The sequence below is a fragment of the Pogonomyrmex barbatus genome, unplaced genomic scaffold (genome assembly GCF_055798465.1).
Source record: "Pogonomyrmex barbatus isolate J1 unplaced genomic scaffold, ASM5579846v1 scaffold5, whole genome shotgun sequence".
NCBI lineage: Eukaryota > Metazoa > Arthropoda > Insecta > Hymenoptera > Formicidae > Pogonomyrmex > Pogonomyrmex barbatus.
Window position 1 is genome coordinate 5,101,252 of NW_028297149.1, and position 15,073 is coordinate 5,116,324.

The 15,073-nt window shown below is 39.3% G+C and overlaps 1 protein-coding gene and 1 long non-coding RNA gene across 4 annotated transcripts in view; one reads left to right on the forward strand and one right to left on the reverse strand.

Annotated features, from left to right (window-relative positions):
- The window catches only part of rhea (Talin_middle and talin-RS domain-containing protein rhea), a 46,902-nt gene extending 31,835 nt beyond the window's left edge, over positions 1-15,067 (reverse strand). The window contains exons 1-2 of one of the 3 annotated variants that reach the window (XM_089082071.1): positions 14,924-15,067; positions 3,074-3,182 (exon numbers count right to left, since the gene is read on the reverse strand). The gene's annotated coding sequence lies outside the window, so the exon portion shown is untranslated. Of the gene's footprint in view, positions 1-3,073; positions 3,183-12,416; positions 12,437-14,923 lie in introns of those variants that run through there. The other 2 variants (XM_089082073.1, XM_089082076.1) reach the window with 2 other exon arrangements.
- Positions 1-15,073, forward strand: part of LOC105423523 (uncharacterized) — a 54,831-nt gene that overhangs the window by 3,469 nt on the left and 36,289 nt on the right. The gene's annotated exons all lie outside the window — the stretch shown is intronic.

Sequence of the window (15,073 nt, forward strand, 5' to 3'; positions counted from 1 at the left end):
ATTTAGTTGTTAGGTGTATATAAATAATTGTTGTAATAAAAACAAATAATTAAATATCAAAATTGATCAAATATAAATATGAAATACCATTTGCGTACATACAACAATAAAAGTTATTACAATAAAAGTAAAACAAATTACAGTAAAATTTAAAAAATAAGAAGCAGACGTTTATTTCAAAACAGAACCACTAACACTCGTACATACTAAAGTATTAATTTATAAAATTTGTTTTTCCTAAAAATGACACATTTGCTAAACTCCACCCGTGTCACACGTGTCTTTCCGCTTCTGCAGTCGTGAGTGAAGGAAATGACGGAGAGCAAGCTGCGTTGGCAGGGGGATACAAAACAGAGGATGGCTTTCGTCCGGGATGAATTAAGGATCTACCCCCCTAAGTATGCTTCTGCTTTTCTTTTCGTTCGTGTCATCTCACGCTCTAGCTCTGTCCCTCCTTCTTTTTTTTTTTTCTATTCCCTTTCCTTCTCTCTACAGCCATCAACGCTTATCGTGGTAGCGTCAATCACTCTCGCCATACACGGTGAAACTTATCGTTCGATTAATCGGCCTAACAATGCGCCTGTCGATTCGAGTTACCCCCGGATTCGCGCGCGTGCGGTCAGTCCCCGAAAATGCAGCGCTCGGTCCGACAACGATTTACGATCGGAAAAGTTTTATGGTTCCCAATTATACGGAGGATCCTCTCACGTGAAATTGTTAGCGAGTGAAAGCGCGAACTGTTAGACTGTTAATAGTGTTTAAAACATGGGACGTTTTAGAAGAATCTCCCTTGCGTTAAGCGCAAATTGCGTCTGATAAAGAGTTCTCGACTGAAGAATCTATTCGATTTCTATATTTTAAACAAACGGAATATCTCAGTAGTCTGATATTACTCGCTACTTTGTCGTTCATGTCATCGCGCAGTTATTATGTACTCGTTTATAAAAATCCCCTCTCGAAAAGTTACGATTTATCGCTTACGCGCTTTTGTATGTATAATGAGAGAGAGAGAGAGAGAGAGAGAGAGAGAGAGAGAGAGAGAGAGAGAGATCTGAAAATGTATTTACGAAAATGGTTACGCCATATACGTGCATATAAAATGGCCTGCAATAATAAAAGTTACGATCGAAAGTGGCAACGAATGTCATATGTTCAACTTGTCATATAAATCTGCACGCAAGTAGAACAAGTGTCGTCGGTACTCGATGTTTGTTTGCAGCTCGCAGTTTCGACAGTGTAGACAGCTGTAAGTTTGGCGCCAAAATGTCTGGGCCATAACGTTTCCATTGTACATGTGCCGTCGATGTTCGTGTTACCACGAATGTACGTATCACGCACGAAATTCGAATATCTCCCGAATTTCGCGGATGGAGGAATCCCACCGTCGCGTAACGCTTAATCATGCAATAGAATTTTCGATTCGATCTCGACATCCGCGGATGAATCCGTCGCTCCGACGGACAAAATCGTTCAAATCGTCTTTTCGAATTTCATTTTTTTTTGTAAACTGTAGCTTAAAAAAAAAAATTATACGCGATTCTCCGTGAAATCAAAAGAACAATTTCATCGCGAGCTGCAGAAGATTTTAATTTCGAACCACGGTAAAGATGAGAAGGTTTAAAGTCGACTCCTGTCGTGCTTAGGGCGTTAGGTCGCGGAATTATCGAAGACGACACGAACGAGAAACCGGGTCCAGCGATTAAACGACGCTTGATCCCTTCGACCGTGGCTACAAACATGACAAACCGTAACCGCCGAGTTTGGACCGGTGGACAGATGTGCAGATTGCATGAACCGCAGAATGGAGATTAAAGATAATGCGGGGAGATACGAGCGAATTGGTCAACAGAGACCATCGACCTTTTAACGCCATTTGTGATGGGCCATTTGCTCATGTTCTTATTAACGACCGGAGTATCGTCCTCAGCGATGAAAAAGTATCTTCGACGCGTTCTGGAAACGCCCGAGGTTCTGCTGGGTTACGAAGGAAAGTGTAATTGTACACGAAAAGAGTAAACAGCTTCGTTGATGTATCCAAAAGTTTGGCCAAATACAGATTTGAAAATAATTTTGTGGGTTTATCACAATAATTATAATGTACGACATTCATCTTACCGATATATTGTTCATTTTGCTTAAGTGCTCGAACGTAATAATTTTGATGATGCGATAAAATTATATTCAGATCTACAGTCTCTTATTCGATTTCGCTTTAACTGGTTATTTTTATTGAAGTTTTTTAACAAATATGACACTGCGATAGGAAATTGTTTCATGTGCTATGCTTGGACAATGCTGTTTCTCTCATTTCAGTTGGGAATTTTTAGCTATCTGCACTGTTCAGTTTTTTTTTTTATGTAGATAAATATTTATATATATTTTATATGTATTTTTTTGTTTAATTTATCCTAATAAATGATATTATATGTTTTCGGATAAACCATTCATTTATCCTACAGAGATATGTTTAAATAGAAGTTAGTTAACACGGAAGTTGACTGGCCAAACTTTTAGATACTTCAGCAAAGTTATTCTTCCAGTTTAGAAACTTGTGTTGAATGTTGAATATCAAATTAAACGCGTGGATGGAATTTTATGGTAACCAATATTGATTAAATCGAAGTACTCGTTCGCACGTACTCGCAAAGAGAAATGCATCTTCGTCCTTCATTTTCCACTTTTCACCCTCCGACTTCGAAATGCCTATTCAAATTTTACGAGTCATATTTGTCGCAATTAAGTGTTATGTTTTCGGGCTTATAGCCCAGAAATATTCCATATTGAGCGCGGGACGAGCTTCCTCGTCTTGGTATAACGGGATAAAAATTCGGAGGTTTGTCTGCGGAGGGTTGTACGAGTAAAACGAAGAGAGGAGAAAAGAGAGAGAGAGAGAGTGAGTTTATGGCTTTTGCGGAGATATAGCGGGTACTTTCACAATTCGTCTGACTCACGTCGAAGAAGCGAGACGAAGAGGGTTCCGCGGAAAGGAGCTCACTTTTACGAGGTTCTCCGGACGAAAAAGCGAGCCGAAGAATACGATCTGCAAACCGGAAGCGGCCACTTCGCTACTTACGGTGCCTCGTCGTTGCTCCTCACGTTGTTGTTGTTCTTCCACTCCCCAGCTCGTGTGCGCGCAATCCGAAAATTTGCGTTCGTTCTCGTTACTTGTCAGTCACACGTATCTGGAAATTTCCGAAGGTAACGAGATTTACGTTTCTGTTTAGTTTCTCTCAAGATGTCTTAATAATTAAGAGACAGATATAATACAATTGTACAGCAATCTGACAGTTTATTAAAAAAAAAAAAAACAAGAAAGTTTAATATTCATATAAAATAATATTCATATAAAAATATTTAATAAAGCTATATGAGACTGGAAAGTATTTATATTAATAGATATTTCAAAATTGTATTTATAACTTTTTTTTTAATTAGAATCTTTCGTAATTTATATATATATATATATAAGATAATTTATATATATATATATATATATATATATATATATATATAAATTATGAAAATCAGATCTAGATCTATAATTTACAATGCCAATTATTTACGCTAATTATTTACGTTCTATTCTTTTGCTTTCTCTTCATAAAAATCCTTAGCTAACAAAGTTCACGCAAAACAAAACCGCAGTAATCTTATCTATGGGACACCAGCAATATAGAACGTGCCTGGCACGTGTCATCGCGAGGCAAGCGAAGAAGAGAAATAAAAGTTCACAGGAACGGTGGCAGAAAAATTCTCGACTCTTTCTCCTCGAAAGATGACGGCAGACGACAGCGAAGTGGGAGGATGGCGCCTCGAAGATTTTCGCAAATTTCGGGCGCGTCGATGATAGAAAGAGGAAGAAAGAGGGTTGCCGTTAGCGAAGACGGAGGAAGCGAGACGCTGACAGAAAGAGGAACGGAAAAGCAAAGAGACAGAGCGACACAAAGATAGAGATGAAAGGACGGAGGGGGAGGAGAGAGAGAGAGAGAGAGAGAGAGAGAGAGAGAGAGAGAGAGAGAGAGAGAGAGAGAGAGAGAGAGCGAAAGCCAGAAAGGGGGTGAGTGCTGGCGGCGTTATGGCGGGCGCCGAGGGTGGCGCCGCGACGCTTTGGCGCCTTCGACGCCGAGACGCTCCACTGATGCTGGCCGCATGTACCCACACATCCGCACACATCCGCGTACACCCCCTCGTTCCGACTTAACCCCCTTCGTTCCCTACCCTATCTACAAGCGCGTTATCCTCCTCTACATCTCCCCGTATATACGTAATACACGTACACGCGCAATGAGAGTTCGAGATTCTATTTCACACATACGTATACACGCCATCCCTGTCTCTCGTCACTGGCGCTGCCCTAACCGCCGTGCGTATACGAACATTCTAATGCGAAAGGGGGGTGAATAGGTAGACTGCGAGCACGGGTAGGGATGTTTAGTAGGTGCGCATCAAAAGCGGAACTGGCACCCGTTCGGGGGCGCGGAAAGGCGAGGTCACTCATCTCCGGCGATGATTCAAGGGTGTGGCATACGCGTCAAGTGGGCCCGAAACCGTCTATCTGGGCCGTATTTCCCAGGGTGGAATTTATCATGTATCCGCAGAAGCAGGCAAGATGGATCGTTGTTGACATCTTAAGCACCTTGAACAACGCTTTTAGTCGTTGCGTCTTTAATTAAAAGGTCCCGCATAAAGATAAATCGCCGTGCGATTCTTTTTACACGTGTTTAGGAATCCCTTACTGACACCGATCGTATTCTTTTAAAGAGGGACAGCGCATTAAAAAAATCTAAAAAAAAAAAAAGAATATAAAATATTTCCTCATTCCTTAATTAATCGATAAATTAACGAAATATTTCCTCATTCCTTAATTAATTAATAAGTCGCCTCACTCGATAAATTATCCCGATGTTCATCTGTGAAATTTGCTCCGTACATCGCATACGTCGGTTTTGGTCTCGACAACGTGGCTTTCATTAAGACGTATCGTGCGTTTTGTCGGGATAAAAAGCGCCCTTTAAAATCTACGCCGCGTCAAATAATTCCGTTGAAAAAGTTTCTAATCAAGCCCGGGGGCTGAATGACTCGTTTTCCGGCTACTTTCGCGTTCATAAATAAAATATAAAACTGCAGTCAACAACCTGTATCGATAACTGTGACGTAGCGCCTGCGACCGACCGCACCTAGGATAGGCTCTACCCTATAATTTCACAGCGGCGGAATCGCCGCGGCGATAATGCCGCTCGATTGTGGCCGCATACCGGAATTAGGCGACGTTGATTGCACGGGATGTAAAGGCGGATACCGAAATCGACTGCTAATTAGTCAAATCGAAATTTCTTCGGTATAAATTATTACATTAGATCGAACTTTTACCGCTCCGAAATTCTTCAACGTGTAGCGGCTGGAGAGAGAGAGAGAGAGAGAGAGAGAGAGAGAGAGAGAGAGAGAGAGAGAGAGAGATGCTTCAAAATTAATTATTGCGTCAATTATCGCGCACGAAGAACGGTATGCAAACAAGTCGGCGCTTGTTACACAGTCGTCATCTTAAATTATGATATGCGTTACGAACACACGATTATGATTACCACGCTACTACTACGCTACGACGACGACGACGACGACGACGATGAAGACGATGGAATGGGTATCGTATTACGACAACGAGATATAACAAGAACGACGAGCAGAAATTGAGTTGCGGCTTGTTACGAATTTATTGTATCGCTCCTAATCTCGTCCGCCGGGAACTTCTTGCCTCAAATGTACTTTCTTAGTTACGCACGTCTCGCTACTAATCCATTAATCCCATCGCGGCATAACGCAAGCCGCGTACCTACGGTAAAATCTCCAATGCTCGTGGAATTTCGAAACGGAATTCTATATCGGCAAAATGCCGGGAGGGCTACGGGATACGCGATAAATGTTCCGCACATGCCATAAAAGTCAACGTTATCATTGGCGCGATATTCTTCAACTTGTCGCGACTGGATTAAATTTATTTTAGAGAGACTCGAGAACAAATAATGACCAAATAACGAACAAAAGATAAGAAGAAATGAAATGTAAGTAATTTATCCACATTTTTTTACGGAAGACAACACGATCATGAGGACAAGGTACATTTCGATTTCTACTTAATCCTTTTCAACTGTAGATAAAACGTGATAAAACGCGGAAAATCAAATTAGAAAAAAATAATTACAATATTATGTTACATATGTTGATTGAAATTATAACGAAACGATATATATATATCGAAAGATTACTCCAGGTACTTTATAAATAACAAATACAAACGTAATAAATATAACATATAATGCTCTTTTTAATGTCAGTGTACGTCCAAAAAAGCTTTTTACGTTTATGACTAAAATTGTAGAGATCAAAATTATTCCTCGGTCAGAAGCATAATTAACGAAAATATGTTGAGCTGAAAAATAAATATCAAAAGGTATCAAAAAATGTAGCAAAAGATGAAGTCGGATTAGTAAAAATTGATGTAAATCTAAAGGTAAACAAAGAAAAAAAAACAAAATTGTCAATAATTTTTAGCTAATTTCAACTAAAATACTTATAGAAATTTCTAAATAATTGTATATTATATTTTTATCAAGATTTCGCTACGGAAAACAAAACTCGCGATATTACTTCATCGATGCAGTCCGTGCAAACTTCGTAAATTGTAAATTCAAAATGCAAAGGTGGTATAAGTTTGAAGAAACGTGATTTTCTTCGACTCCTCCGAGTAAACAAAGTGTATCCAATGGAGAACACGTTAAATTTCTTTTCTAAATATAAGAGGAGGGGAAAGGGAGGGTCCGCCCTTCGGCTTGCTCGTTATCCGACAGACGATTTTGCGCAATATACCATTGCGAATAATGCGCAATAAAATATCTCGATCGTCGTAAAAATAGCGCGAGAGACAACTAATAAAGTGCGCATTGTGTCAGCCATAACGTATAATCCTGTAATGGGGTTGTTGCACACGTAGGTTATGCGAAGATCATAACGGCCATAAATTCAATGAATCGTCCTGTCCCGCTTCGCGCATCGATTCGTGAAGGATCTCGTTTGCTCGTAATGACTTGGCACGCATCCGCAATGAAAGGTTGTCGCGAAAAACGTGACGCGATCTGAATTACAATGCGACGAAGAGTCCCCGCAAAGGAATCTATTAAGCGATAGTGTTATCTTTTCAAATAGTGCTCTCGCGTAGTTTCTTTATTATCAACTAAACGACAGAGTTTCGATTCTCAAAATTAATTTAACATCAACATTTAATTAACGGAGCCATTCTAAAAGTAACACGAGAAAAGAATAGTTTGGCTAAAATATCTGAAAGTTTAATTAAATAACAGAATAACTTGAAAAGTTCTATCGGGCTATCGAAATCATTATGCGGAACGCTTAACATTAGAACCAAATCCGGAAAAATGACGGATTTCAAATTCGGGAAGCGCGCTATCAGCGTTATTGCGTTATTTTATTTAAAAAAATCGCGATCGTTAATTCGCGAAAATTTTTGAAAGCTATTTTTATTAAAATTTTGTTTAAATTTTTATTTAAATTATTTTATTAAATTTAATTTAACTTTTCAAAAATTGAAAATAATGAATAAAACATTTTTTTTCAAATTGGATATAGTAAAACTAGGTATAATGTTCAACGCTGGTTTTTCTAATACGAAGCATGATAATAACACTGCAAAAATTCAATTGTTTGATATTTTCCTAACTTAAACGTCCTAATTATTCTCTCAATAAAGCTATTTTCAAATTTGGTCGAATTTTTAGAATACTTCAGGAGAATTGTTCTTTTCGTGTATCTTAATCGTTTCCAATGAAACTAATTTCGTTCAAAAATACTCAACAAACGCAAGATCGAATTTAAATTCGAGCGAATTTAAATTCGCTCTTTTCTGTAAACACACGCGGATGTCGCGCTGCGAAATGTATCAAAGTATCAAATTATTTTCACAACGACAGTGACGACCGTCTCGTCTGGAATATCATCTGGAAATGCGTTGACACGCGTAAAAGGGCGAAATGGCTGTACACCACCGGCCGGCTACGATATCTCATCCCTCCCGATGAGCCGACCGCTCGCGGTAAAATCTCCTAATAAGTTCGGTAAATATCGGAATCGTTGTTATTTTTATGTTTCGCGCGTGCGCGCCCATTCGAGCCGATGACACTGGGGGGATGGGAGGTGTCTTAGGGCGGAATGTAAGGATAATCCATTAGACGCGTTGTAACCCAAAACCGCGCAAACAAGGGTGGTCTTGGATTAAATGTGACGGATGGACGTATAGGGGGATGGGAGAGGGGGAGAGGGGGACGACCCTGGCACTCGACTCGATGAACGATCCGCCCGGAGAAAAATGGGAGTAAGATGTATCGAAGGACAGGTAATAACGATACTAAACGCGGCCGGATGTAACGTCGGCGCGTGAGATTCGACCGATCGTTACGACGTGAAGAATCCAACGAACGGACCTCGAGGACTCGAGACGAGACCGTTTCGCGATTTAATACGCGATTCGAATTGGATATTTTCTTCATAAAGATTCGTATATCGGGTAAAACACCTTTGATTAATCACGTTTCAATCACGTTTTTTTTTGTTTTCTATATCAGGAAAACTAGAGCGACGCGCGTCTGGCGCGTTGTATACCAACCCAGAAATTCAATAACATCGTCGAGTGGTGCTGCCAGCGGTGTACGTGCTGAAGGAGTGCAATCCTAACGCGGGACAAATAGCAGATACTCTTTCCTATAGAGAATCCTCCACTCGGCGGAGGCAGTCGAGCTGCCCGCCGCAGCTTTGTCTACCGTCAATCCGTGCTACATCTGGATTCAAACGGGAGAGAAGGCAGATCGATCGAGAATCAGCGAAAAATTGCGAAACCATATTCGATATTCGCCGGAGTGAGATCAAAAAGAATTCCTTACTCGATTTCATACCGCCAATATAATCGACTTTCGTTCCATCCAGAAAACAATCTTCCGTCCAGAAAAAAAGAATGTCATATCCTGCGCGTGAATAAAGAAATAAGTGTCACGCCGCCGTGATCAAGTTTTCAAGATTCATTTCTCTTACGTAAATTAGCGAGTAATCCGCGAATTCGCCATTTTCTTTCGCCTTTTCCGCTTTTCCGTCAAACAAGGAATGACTTGTGCCTCATTTCTTCATTTAAATCAACATGACATAAATTGTGATCTAATACCATTCAGTATCGTACGTTCCGCGCACATGTGCGGCCTTCAAACTAACTACTATCAATATCCAAGCGCAGCATCCACGGGGTACATGCACATACGCAATCTCTTCCCCCCTCCCCCTCTCTCTCTCTCTCTCTCTCTCTCTCTCTCTCTCTCTCGCCTCGATGACGCCACGAGGTTCGCGCGACTATGCGTCACCGTCGCGGGCATGCATAAGTCGGTCGTCTTTTTCCGCGCTCCATTACGATCTTCGAGGAAACGCCACGCCGTAACGACCAATACACGCGCGCGTGCACGCACGCGTGTGCGTATTCCCGCTGGGGGTCGCTGCTACTAATTTTGAGCCGTCCTGCACACCGAGGCACACACGCACCGGACGTACGCGCGCCGGCTATTAATATGTCGGACCTCATATACCGGAACTGTACCTTCCGTTTTTACCGGGCCTTTGTCGTAAATGGCAACACGTAATCCGAGCGTCGTCCGTGAATTCACGCGGACGACAGATACGCGTCGATCTCGCGTTCATCTCATCCCCCCCGTTCGACCGTCATCTCTCACGGCCAGTGATATAAGAGATATCTGGTTATATATTTTCTAAATACTTTTTGTGCATCTGTATGTATAACTAGTTAAATCTAATAATTGTATCGATAATTAGTTATTACCAGTGAGCAGTGTTGTTAGTATTTCTTTCTGTCTTAACTTATTTACGTTTAAAATATTATTTTAAAAAGATATAATTTTGAAATAATTCCTCTAAAGGGTGTTACTTCAGTTCCTCTCGACGCTCTTTTGCTATTTTTTTCAATTTTCCGTTCTCAATTTTCATTGCCAGACGTATTCCAATAACGTGCGCGAATAAAAATGTCGTTATGTATAATCATTTTCATATCTATGGGCGGTACTCATAGTCTTCTTTTAGGATCATCTTAAACACTTGAAGATGTCAATACAGTCATTGATTAATAATGTCTTAAAAAATTATATTTTAAATATATTCAAAATCTTAAATACCATCAAATTAAATATTTGAAAGAAATTTTATTTAGAAATATCTAAAATATTTTTTTAGAAATATCTATTTTAGAAGTTGTTGTATCTAATTATTCATCTGAAATGTACATCTGTATTGTACTTAATTACATTGTTCTTAAGATATCCGTAACTGCATTTGGTTAGTTACAAAAATCTATCTCTTACAACACTGCTCACGGTAAACCGACAAATAGTGATGGAAATATGCCATCACTATTTTGATAAAGGACGATGAGTACATCGCGTGCAGACGATTGTTTGGCATGCATTATCTAAACTGGCGCACAGATACGAGGCGCGCCAAAATTATAGGCCTCGATGTTCATTGTGGTTTTTCTTCGAGCAACACGGTATTTTCTTGAATTATATTGAAATATTAGACTTATCCTTTTTAACTGAACTTCATGATTCATCCTTCCTTTTTTTTCCATGTTGGAGAATAAAAAAGGGAAAAGTAAACCGTGCGAGAAGTTCAACTTAAAAATAAGCCTATTAATAATTTTCGAATTGAAATTTCGAATTGAAATTTGGAAAAAAAAAAATTCGACAAACTAAGCTTCCGGAATATAATTAAAAGAGGCAAGATCTCTCTCTCTCTCTCTCTCTCTCTCTCTCTCTCTCTCTCTCTCTTCGCTTGTGAAAATGATATAAGACATTCTTTATTACTGTCGCTCTTAAGCAATTATTAATGAAAGATCAGTCGCACTTTAAGAGGGAAATCTAATTTCGGTCTCGGCCAATATAACTTCCACTTTATATTAAAAAAAAAAAAGAAAAGCTTCAAGTTCATAAGGGATAATACTTCGTTTGCAATTTATGTAACATAAAGTTCCGTACAATTTTGCATGAGTTGATGAGAAAACTTGCCGTTCGCGTATTAGCATATCGATGGATCGTGTAGTTTCGTCTGGTTACTATTTCTAAGTGAATGACACGCGCATATCCAGTTCGCATGTATCTAGTTAATAAACACTAATTATAGTATATCTTTATGTGCTTACGTACTCATAATCAATACACAAGGTATCACTAATAAAAACTCTTAAATACATTAAGCGTGAAAATATATATCCTTATATCAATCTCGAATCTCGTGCAGAAATATAATGCTTAAGTCATTAATCTCCTTTTTAGGCGAAATTTAAATTATTTAAATTCTAACCTAAATTATTCTCATTGATATCTCTATGACAAATATATTTGGACATACATATCTACGGTTTTAAAATTAAACGTAAATCTTAATTTAAAATAATTAGAAATTTAGAAGCTCAAAGTAAGAAAAGTTCTCTAGAGATATGTCCGCAAATGTTTTGTTTAGATACTGATATTTAAATACTTTAAATATGAAAAAAGTTATTATCAGATTATAATAATTATGAAATTAATAAAAAAATTCTAACACATGATTACATATAACTTTTTATTTAAAATAATGGTTTTAAATCCGGAGACAGATTTGGTATTTCTCTCTTGCGACATCAACGTCAGAGCAGCATTGGACAGCTGTAATTGTTTTGCATTTGAATAAACTTTTATTAAAAATTAACTGTGCAGTTCCATAGATTTTTTATTCAATAATTTCCCGTTTCCTTAGGCCGTAGAAAATTGTAGATTTTAATTGTATGGACCTGAAGACAATTTTGTGTTGATAATATTTATTTGGAAATCGTATGAAATATTCATGAATAACATTAGCATTTCCATTATAAAACTCGAAACACGATATTGACATACATATTATTGAAATAAATATAAGGTTCAATTCACGAAAGCTTTCAACAAATTGAGCAATGTTTCTCAGTATATTACGATATATCGAATATTTATATAATTTTCGTTGTATGTTGATGACCACACAGTTACGAAAATTTCGATTAGTAGACCATACGTATAATGTATAAATAATATATAAATAATTTATAATTAATAATTCTTATCTATACAACATTAAATGCTAATATATTTTAAATAAAATATTTACATTAGAAAAAAAATTATTCTTTCTAGACATGCCTGTAAAATGTTTTATTTAAAATACAATGGCATTAGAATGTTTAAACTTGAAATATAAATATAGAACTTCGAAAAATTTTCTTACTTATGTCTCAAATTTATGTTTCAAGTTTAAATATTCGATCTTAAAGTTGAAATACGCACGCATATTTTATGCTTCCCCAATGTCTCATCTTAATTTCCCGTGGACCATCTTCGTACATCCATACGGAACCGTTCTCCCACTGCGATCACAGACTGATTACCACTCTGGTTGCGAGAGGTACAATTTTGATTAGCCTTATTCCTCATTAAGACGCGAAAACGTGCTCCACATCAGCGGGAACCAGTGTTCGGATAATTGGGTGTTCGTATGTCACGCGTGATGAATTCGTAAATTGGGGTTTGTGATCTGCTATCATTTTGATCAGCTCCGTTTCCAATTAAGTCGCATATCGAGCAGGGCGTACAATGCAAATAAAATTACCTATTTACTTTAATAATTACTCATTTGATTGTCAAAAATTCTCACCTTCCCGAAAAAAGTTATCGACGTTACATCGCAAAAACGACGATTACAACAATTGTTGTTATCGAAATAGAATTATGAAACCATCAGTCTTAAATAAATAATGAAAAGTAAAAGAAATTTAATTAATACGCAATTACAAAATCAAAATCGTCGTATTCAAAATAAATTACAATTGGTTTCCAGCGGAATCAACGAAAGAATGCAGTCAGATGTCTCGCGCTTATTCGAGACTAATTATGTGAAGGCTTCCGGTTTTTTTCTGCCTGTATCTCGTAGGAAAACATCCTACCGCGATAATCTCCGCAAAAGGCTATATGCAAGATGATTCACCGCTAATTGTCGAACTATTCAAATGACGCAATAATAAAATCAAAATCGTCATATCTAAAATAAATGGCAATTGATTTCCAGCGGAATCAACGAGAATGCAGTGAGATGTCTCGCTCTCTTATTCGAGACTACATACGTGAAGACTTCCGGTTTTTTCCGTTTGTATTTTGCAAAAAAAAAATTCTTATTACGATAATCTCTACAAGTAGGAAAAAATCTTACTACGATAACCTAAAGGACTATGTGCAAGATGATTCATCATTAATCGTTGTACTATTCAAATGACTCTTCAAACGTTCGAGTTTATTAGTATTATGTTCGGAGATTTTTAATATAATAAAAGTATTTATTAAATATTTGCAAATTCTTCTGGAAACCGCTGGTCGATTTCTGTCTTAAATTTTAATCATCCTCAATTTTATATATCGCATTTTATGCCATAAATGCAAACTTAAATAGGATAAAAAAATATAAAAGCAACCAAGAGTCAAGTGCTGTTAACGGTACGCAAATATTAATAAATTATTTATTACATCAAAAATTTCCGAACATAATATTAATAAACCCGAACGGGTTTATTAACGTTTAACTCATTTCCGAGTCAACGAAATAAACATTATACAATGAACGAATAGTCAAACTTGAAATGTGGTGAAGATCGGCATTACAGGTAGATGTCAAATTTTGTGTTGACCCTAAATAGATTTGTCAAACAATAAAAGAAAACGTAAACATCGTGAAGATCAACATTGCAAAGAAATTCAACAAGCCGCGACTTGTCTTCTAAACGTCCGACTAATCACCAGACTCACCATTAAATAGCCAATAATTTAATGTCTGACGAAATTAAATGGACAAGGAAGGAATGGACAAGGAACTTCAAGGAGGACTAGTCATTGCCGAAACCGCGATTGCCGTCTCGAAAGTAGGTCGTCGACGACGAACTTTTATCTGTCGCGCTCCGAGATCGAGCGCCCGGAATAACCATTAAGAGATTCGAAAAGCGGAACCGAGGTACACCCAGGGTTCTGGCGTCGCGTGGGCAGACTGGGAAAACAATCTCGATACCATTGAGAGATCTGGCATCCCACCTCCAATATCAGCAGCAGCAAGACGTCGGCGGGATGACCTCGGGTTTCTCTATTTAATCTCTCGCACGGCATACCTATTGATTTTCCGGAGGCCTATTGTTTTGACATGTCGAGATGTTTAAACCAAACGAAAACCGGAGCGCGAACATCGATAAGGGGACGAGTACCCCCCTCTCCCCTCTCTCTCCCTCCGTGTCCCGCGCGATCATGCACACCCACGAGTCGCCGTCGTCGTCACCGCCGTGAATCGTCACACCCCGGCGAACGACCTGTCAATCATCATGTCCCGTTCGTTGAATCATCTCTATTTCGGGAGACACTCATTGGACCGTCCCGTATCGGCAGTGCGAAGGCTAACTTTGAGGTTAGCTCCGCTCGTCGATTATTTACGTGACTCCAGATCCTCGACGGGAGATCTTCGCGAGAGGAAGGTACCCGCGAGATGTCGAGTTGTCGAGATACGCGGGAACGAGAATCGAGGGAACCACCGGACGACGATGACGGTGACGACGGCGGCAGCGGTGGCGGTGGCGGTGGCGGCGGCGACGACGTCGACAGGCGACGGACGGACGGACGGCGGCAGCGGCGGCGGCGAGTAGCACGCCCATTCCGTGCGTCGGGAAACCGCGGATGGGAAAATCAATATTCAGCCGCGTGGCCGCGCGTTTTAATCGCTCGCCGGCCGAATTCGGCGACGGGCGCGTCGCGCCCCTACTCACCGCGAGGAATATCCATAGATGCGCGCCGGTGCCGTCTCTCGTCGCACGAAATCAATTTATCACTTCGAGGCACACAGGCACTACGTCCGACAACACTCTCACGACTCCACCGTTCCCGGTTCCGCCGTTCCTGTCATCCAGCAGCGGCAG